The sequence below is a fragment of a genome, unplaced genomic scaffold, assembly GCF_019419815.1.
Source record: "Pyrus x bretschneideri cultivar Hongxiangsu unplaced genomic scaffold, Pyrus_bretschneideri_v1 Contig2, whole genome shotgun sequence".
Lineage (NCBI taxonomy): Eukaryota > Viridiplantae > Streptophyta > Magnoliopsida > Rosales > Rosaceae > Pyrus > Pyrus x bretschneideri.
Window position 1 is genome coordinate 3,195,383 of NW_025999501.1, and position 7,233 is coordinate 3,202,615.

A 7,233-nucleotide genomic window follows, 5' to 3' on the forward strand; every position below is an offset into this window, starting at 1 on the left:
TCTTTGCTTGGTTACTACTTAGAAGGCGTTTCATCATATAGTTCCAAATGCTAGAACTCATGCCCATTTCATTCAAAGCATGTTATTGATTTACATAACATATTCAAGATGAAGTTGTGTAATTGCCACCATAGCCAAATAACCTCACTTCCCATATTTCGTATATGTTGTAAGTTTTACCCCCGTTGAGTTTTGTTTAGCCTTTATTCTTTGTCAACCCACATTATCCTCACCTAGCCTAGTTTAGGACAATCCACACCCTTGTTCTTAAAAGATAGTGAGCATAACTTAAATGAATTCCTTTTGAGTTACATTATGCAAGAAAATAAGTGTGGGGGAAGGAATGTTTGTTCTTAAGTATGTTTTGAGTTTCAAACAGAAAAGAAAGAAAGAAAAAAAAAAAAAAAAAAAAAAAAAAAGAGCTTGAAAAATGAAAGAATGAGTGATTGAAGAAAGGGCTCAAAACACCAATTCTGGCCCTAAATTGTCTCCCTTTTTGTTCCAAAGTTGAGTTTTCATTCAAAAGTGAATTCTAAGTTGATTCAATTGTCTTGCTCACTATTTCTTTAAGAACCTTTGTTTTCCATATCCCTTCTTTGTTATCCACACACCCCAAGCCCCATTACAACCCGTGACTTCAATCTTGAGTGTTATGTGTTTCAATTTGTGGAGTTTGAACTTGGTATGAGCATATGGTGTCACTGGTTCTCGCGTCTAAGTAGTAGCATTCCATTCATGAGATCATATCTAAACTTGATTATTAACTCCAGAAATTGCGTTCTTTGTGATACATATATGTGAGTGTCGTTTTCATGTTTACATCAATCTTCTCACATATGACTAGATTAGGGTGTGTAGTTAGAAATTCTGAGTGAAAATCGAGTGCATATCTTGTAAGGAATTGAGCAAATTCTCTAAGGCATGTTACTACATTCAAAACATGGTTTTAAATGCTTAATTGTGAACTAGTATATGGTGACTATGATTAAGAATGTACTTAAGTGTGAAGATGACTAAAATCTGTGGGAATGATGATTTTTAACTTGTCATGTGCATTGGAAATCCCTAAGACGGTTGTTGGAAGGTTTAGGTGTGTTTTACTTGTTTTGTTTTTCTTTCTGTTTTGCTCGAGGACTAGCAAAAGATAAGTGTGGGGGAGTTTGATAGGAGCATATTCATGCGACTTAAATGGCTTGTTCTCGTGCATTTACGTTATGTTTCTCTAGTTATTTTAGTCCTTTATGCTTCTTTTGTGTGTTTTCAGGTTCTAAGGGCTTAAGGAAGAAAAAAGATGCATTTTGGAGCATTTTGGAGCAAAATTGGGCTTGGAATGGATGGCATATGATTGGAGCCAAAATGTTGGACGAATTTGAAGGCCTTGTATTCACTTTGGACATAAAACAAAGGGCCTAGCCCATTCTCTCTTAAACCAAGCCCTTTGCCATGCATTTCCTTCCAATTCCAAAGCCCACAATCAATTCAAATGCCATGCAAATCCATATTCAACACCCTAAACTACAAGCATGCATCATCTCACCAAGCAATCAAACAAGCCACATGCATGTCCCTTTAATCATTCAACCACATTCCCACTTTCCTAGCTAACCCTACATGCATTCTTTATTCACTCTTCATCATTGCACCACAAATCATTCACCCACATGCACTCATATTCCCATTTCCTTTCCAACATCTCACATGCATTTCCACCTTCCTACTTCATCATTTCACCACATTCTCCCTCTTTAACTCACATGCACCCAAACAAAGCCAACCTAGCTAACCCTACATGCATTATTTATTCACTTTTCATCATTGCACCACCAATTCACCCACATGCATTTCCAACCATTCACACCCCTTTAATCATTCTCCTAGCTATCATTCACATGCTCTCCCATCCATTCTCTCCCTATATGTTCCCTCCACTACTCCTATAAATACCCTTGCACTCTCATCATTCAAGGCATTCTTCATCTCATTCACAACACAACACTCTTCAAAATCATCCATTCTTCCCCCTTTGGCCGTGAGTTTCCCTTCCATTTCTCCTCCATTTCTTCCATTTCCATAAATTCTCCAAACCATTCAACACACCAACAACATCCCTTAAACCTTTTGCTACAACAACGAGGAAGAGAAGAGTGCCTAAACGTTCATACAATTCAAGTTTTGAGTTGTTGGAATGTTTAGGTGTTTCTTTGATTTCAAAGTTTCATTTTAATTCTCTTTGTTTTGTATGTATGGAAGAGAAGAGTGCTTAAACGTTCATACAATTCAAGCTTTGAGTTGTTGGAATGTTTAGGTGCTTCTTTGATTTCAAGGTTATGAGGAACTAAACCCCCTTTAGGTAGGGGGTGATTCGACACTATGTTTATATTTGCAATATGAATTGATTAACTTTCGTTGGAATTTCATAAGTTGTGGATTCAATTTGTTTAACCGTTTGATTGATAGCTTATTTATGAATGTTTATTAAGAATGCGCGCTTAATTTTCATGCATAAATATGACGCTAGAATATAAGTGAATTTCACCTAATCGTTATGAACTTATATTCACAAGTAGTGGAGGTTGCTTATAAACAATCGTGTTAAACATATTCTTGGCACGAGTTTCATGCTCATCATAGTAACGAATGCCTCGTCAACACTTATAGTTTTCATAATGCTTAATGATCTTTGATTGTATCTTTATTGTGCTGTTCACGTAAAGGACTTTTGGAGAATGTTGTGAATTGCGTTGCGCAAACCCATCCAATTCATTAACTTAAGGAAAACTTGACGGTTAATTTAAGCGGACCTAATTAATCCGGAGTGTTGAGTATCATAATTTATCGAAAGACCAACTGAGAATCAATCTTGTATGCAAGTATAACATGTGTGGAGAAAAACCCCTTAGCTAGCCTTCATTCCATTCATTCCATCACAATTTCATATTTACATTCCGCTCAGTTTATTAACTTGTTTTGTTATTTCAAATTTCGTCAAATCAAAACTTTTCCCCCCCTTTTTACTTTCTTGTTCTTTAGTGCTTAGAATCTGTTTAGTTTGTGTTTTAAAGTATTTTGAATCAAGCCATAATCTTAAATTCGTCCAAAATTAGTTTTGAGTCTTTTGGTTTGTCTTAATGTTTTAACGTTTAGTTTCACATTCTTTGAGTCTAGTTTAGTGTTTTATCTTGTTTTTACGTTTTTGAATCAGTTTACAAGGTCTTAGCAATCCCTCCTAATCCCCGGTCCAGAACGATCCCTACTTATACTTATACTACAATTGACAAAAAGAGGGTTTAATTTGTGTGCATATAATTTTCGCATCAAACTTCCAGCTCCACAACTAGATTTGCGTTCCTAAACCCTACTCTTTGTTGCTTTTACTTTGCCATGATAGTTATGTTTGTTAGTTGTGTTGTTTGCTTGTTTGTGTGTGAGTCTATGTTTGAAACATTGAGGACAATGTTTGGTTTATGTGTGTGTGTGTGTGGGGGGGGGGGGGGGGGAGGGGGTAAACAAAGTGCTTTTAATGAATTTTTGTCAAATTTTATGAATTTTCATCAAATTTTATCACCTATCACTTCAAATGTTGTTTGTCACTGTTTTTAAGTGTTTTTAGTGCGTTTTGAAGTGTTTTAGTGTGTTTTGAAAGGGAAATACGAAAATTAAAAAAAAAAAAAGTTTTGTTTGTTTGTTTGTTTGTGTCTTAGGGTACCTTCCAACACAATGATGAGGATTTGGTTTTTACCTACATGGCTGTTAAAGAAAGTTACAAACATGGATGGAAGTTTGATTTGCTCTTTGGTTTATGCTTAGTTGTAGTTGTCGTTTACGAATTCACATGTAATCACAAAGGAAAAAATCAGTTTTTGTAACATGCTTGAAGGAATGAACTCAATCTAACGCTACAAGCCCGAGAAACTTGAGTGTAAACGTTGTTTGGAGACTTATTAATTTGTGAATTCTTGTTTTCTAAAGTCATTGCATGATCTCATTATTTCTTTGCTTGGTTGCTACTTAGAATGCGTTTTCATCATTATAGTTCCAAATACTAGAACTCATGCCATTTCATTCAAAGTATGATATTGATTGCATAACATACAATAAGATGAAGTTTTTTAGTTAAACCAGAGCCAAAAACCCTTGTCCCTTTGCATTTGTATTGTAAGTTTAACCCCTTTGAGCCTTATTTAGCCTATTTTCTTTGTTAGCCACATTATCCTTACCTAGCTTAGAATAGGACTATCCATACCCTTGTTCTTAAAGGATAGCGAAGCATGACTTAGAAGGAATACCTTTTGATCTACATTTGGCAGAAAAACAAGTGTGGGGGAAGGAAAAGAACAAAGTAAAAAAAAAAAAAAAAGAAAAAAAAAAAGAAAAGAAAGGAGTTGAGAAATAAGTGAGAATGAACTCACAAGTGTTGGTTATTGAAGAATGGGTCCAAAAGTTTGAATATGGCCCTAAGTGTTGTGTGAATCTCCCATGAGTGTTAAAAGTTGATTTCTAAGGTGGATTCTAAGTGTTTATTTCATTATTTTGCTTCCTATTGCTTTAAGAACCTTTGTTTATCCTTTACCTTTATTTCATAGCCATTACCTTAGCCCCGTTACAACCCTTAGACTTCTATCTTGATTATTATGTGTTTCAATATGTGGAGTTTGAAATTGGTATGAGCATATGGAATCCCTGGTTCTCGCTTCTAAGTAGTGGCATTCCGTTCGTGAGATCATATACATATCATATTAATAATTCCACAAATTGCTTTCTTTGTTATAACATATGTGAGTGCTAGTCTACATGTTTACATCAATCTTCTCACATATACTTAGTGTAGGGACTGTAGTCAAAAAATCGGTGTGAAAATAAAGAGTATATCCGGTGAGGAATTGAGGGAATTCTCTAAGGCATGTTACTACATTCAAAATGTTGTTTTAATTGATTAAATGCGAGCTAGTGAGTGGTGACTATGGTTAAGTGTTTGCTCAAGTGTAAAGAGAACTAAAATCTATGGGAGTAGTGATTTTTAATATGTCATGTTCATTGGAAATCCATGAGGCAATAGTTGCAAGGTCTAGATTGTGTTTTGTTTGTTTTGTTTTGCTCGAGAACTAGCAAAAGCTAAGTGTGGGGGAATTTGATAGGAGCATATTTATGAGACTTTGTTAGTTTAATTTCTTGCATTTAGTGAGTTAGTTTCTATTTATTATAGTAATTAAGCTATTTTCGTGTGTTTGTAGGTTCAAAGGGCTAAAGTGGCAAGAAAAGCTAAGTTGCAGCATTTTAGAGCAGTTTTGGGCTTGGAATGGATAGCACATGCTTGGAGCAAGGTGGATGGAAGAAATTGAAGTTCAAGAAGGGCTAGGAATATGCTAAAGAGTTGAAGAAATTAAATCAAGAATTGGAAGACAAGCAATCAGCAAGAAAGAAGGAAACATAAGTCAAACTTCCTTATTTTGACTTAGTCAATCCTAATCTTTCCCTACTTATGTCCCAGCTGCCAAGAGGATTCAAAATCACATTAGGATACTTAAATATATGCTCTAGAAGGCCTAATCCTTTTATAAGAGGGATGCCACACCTTTATTTTCCCTTTCCTTTCCTTAAAGCAAAAACCATATCATTTTCCTTGTCGTGCAAGGCAACACATTTCCCCTTCTTCTCCTTCAATTCCTGCCACATATCACTTACCCTTGTCTCTCTCGGATTCTGAATTTAATTACCCTTTTTCGTTGAGTATTTGGAGTCCAATTCTTTCCCAAAAGCATTTAATTAATGCCTTACCCTTTTCTCCCTCGATATATATGTTTCTGCCGCAAGAACAAAGGAGAATCCCTTCACCATTCAACCATTCATCCCTTCCACACACACATCTACACCATACATTCATCCTTCCATCACTAAATTTCAAACCACCTATCCATCATAACCCAATATCATACACACACACCTTGTGCCTCAGATTTGCAAAGAGAAAGGAAGGAAGACCCTTGGACTCGTGCCTGCCATTCAAGATTGGATTGTTGGAACGTTTTTAGGTGTATTCAATCTTTTGTTTTCAGTGTTTAATCTAAGTTTTCTTTGTCTGATTGTGAACATGAGGAAATGATTTCATTTTGGCTAAAGGAGAATTCAAAGCCATGAACATATATGTAATATGAATTGATTTCATCCAATTATTGTTTCGTAAAACATGAATGTGATTTGCGTAACTGCTTGATTGATAACTTATTCCTGTATGATGATTAAGGATGCATACTTAGTTTGCATGCATGAATTTGATGCTAAAATATAAGGGATTTTTACCTAATCGTTTTGAACTTATATTTGCAAGTAGTGGAGGTCGCGAATCACGATCGTGTTAAGTAAATTCCTGGCATGAGTATCATGTTGTTCATAGTTACGAATGCCTTGTCAATGCTTATGATTTTCATAAAGCTTAAAAATCTTTGATTGTATCTCTATTATGCTGTTCATGTAGGGAACTATTGAAGAATAATATGGATTGCCGATGCATATTCCATCCAATTCAATGACTTAAGGAAAATCTAAGGGTTAATTAGTTATGTTCATGGTTAATCTGGGGTGTTGAGATTCATGGTTTATTGGAATAATAATTGGAAATCGATTTGCATGCATATGTGTCATATGTAGAGAAGAACCCTCTAGCTAGCCACTCACCCATCAATTCACCCAAATTCGTATCAATTTACTTACTTTCTACAGTTTGTTTGTTTTTACTTTAAATTCGTCAAAAACCTAATCCCATTTACTTTGTTGTGTTAAATGAGTTAGAATCTGTCTAAACTTGTGTTTTTTTAGTGTTTTGAGTCAAAATTAATTCAATTTTCGTCCAAAGTAAGTCCTAATGTCTGTTTTGAGTCTTTTTTATTGTTTTATGCAGTTTTGAGTTTGATTAGCTTATTTTGAGTCATATAAATCTAGTTAAAAGTCTTAGAGTCTAGTTTTCTGTTTTTAAGTTGAGTTTTGAGTTCTTAAGTCAGTTTAAAGTAGATTAGCAATCCCTTCTATTCCCCGGCCTAGAACGATCCCTACTTACACCTTTACTACAATTCTCAATAAGAGGGTTTAATTTGTGTGCTAGTTTATAACACGTGAGGTCCTCGGCTTTGAGGTTGACCAGAACACAGACATAGACACTGCCGACCTCCCTTTTTCCTTTGAAGACCTTTAGTATTTACGACATTATTTTGAAGTCTTTCAGCCATATCTTTCTTTGGC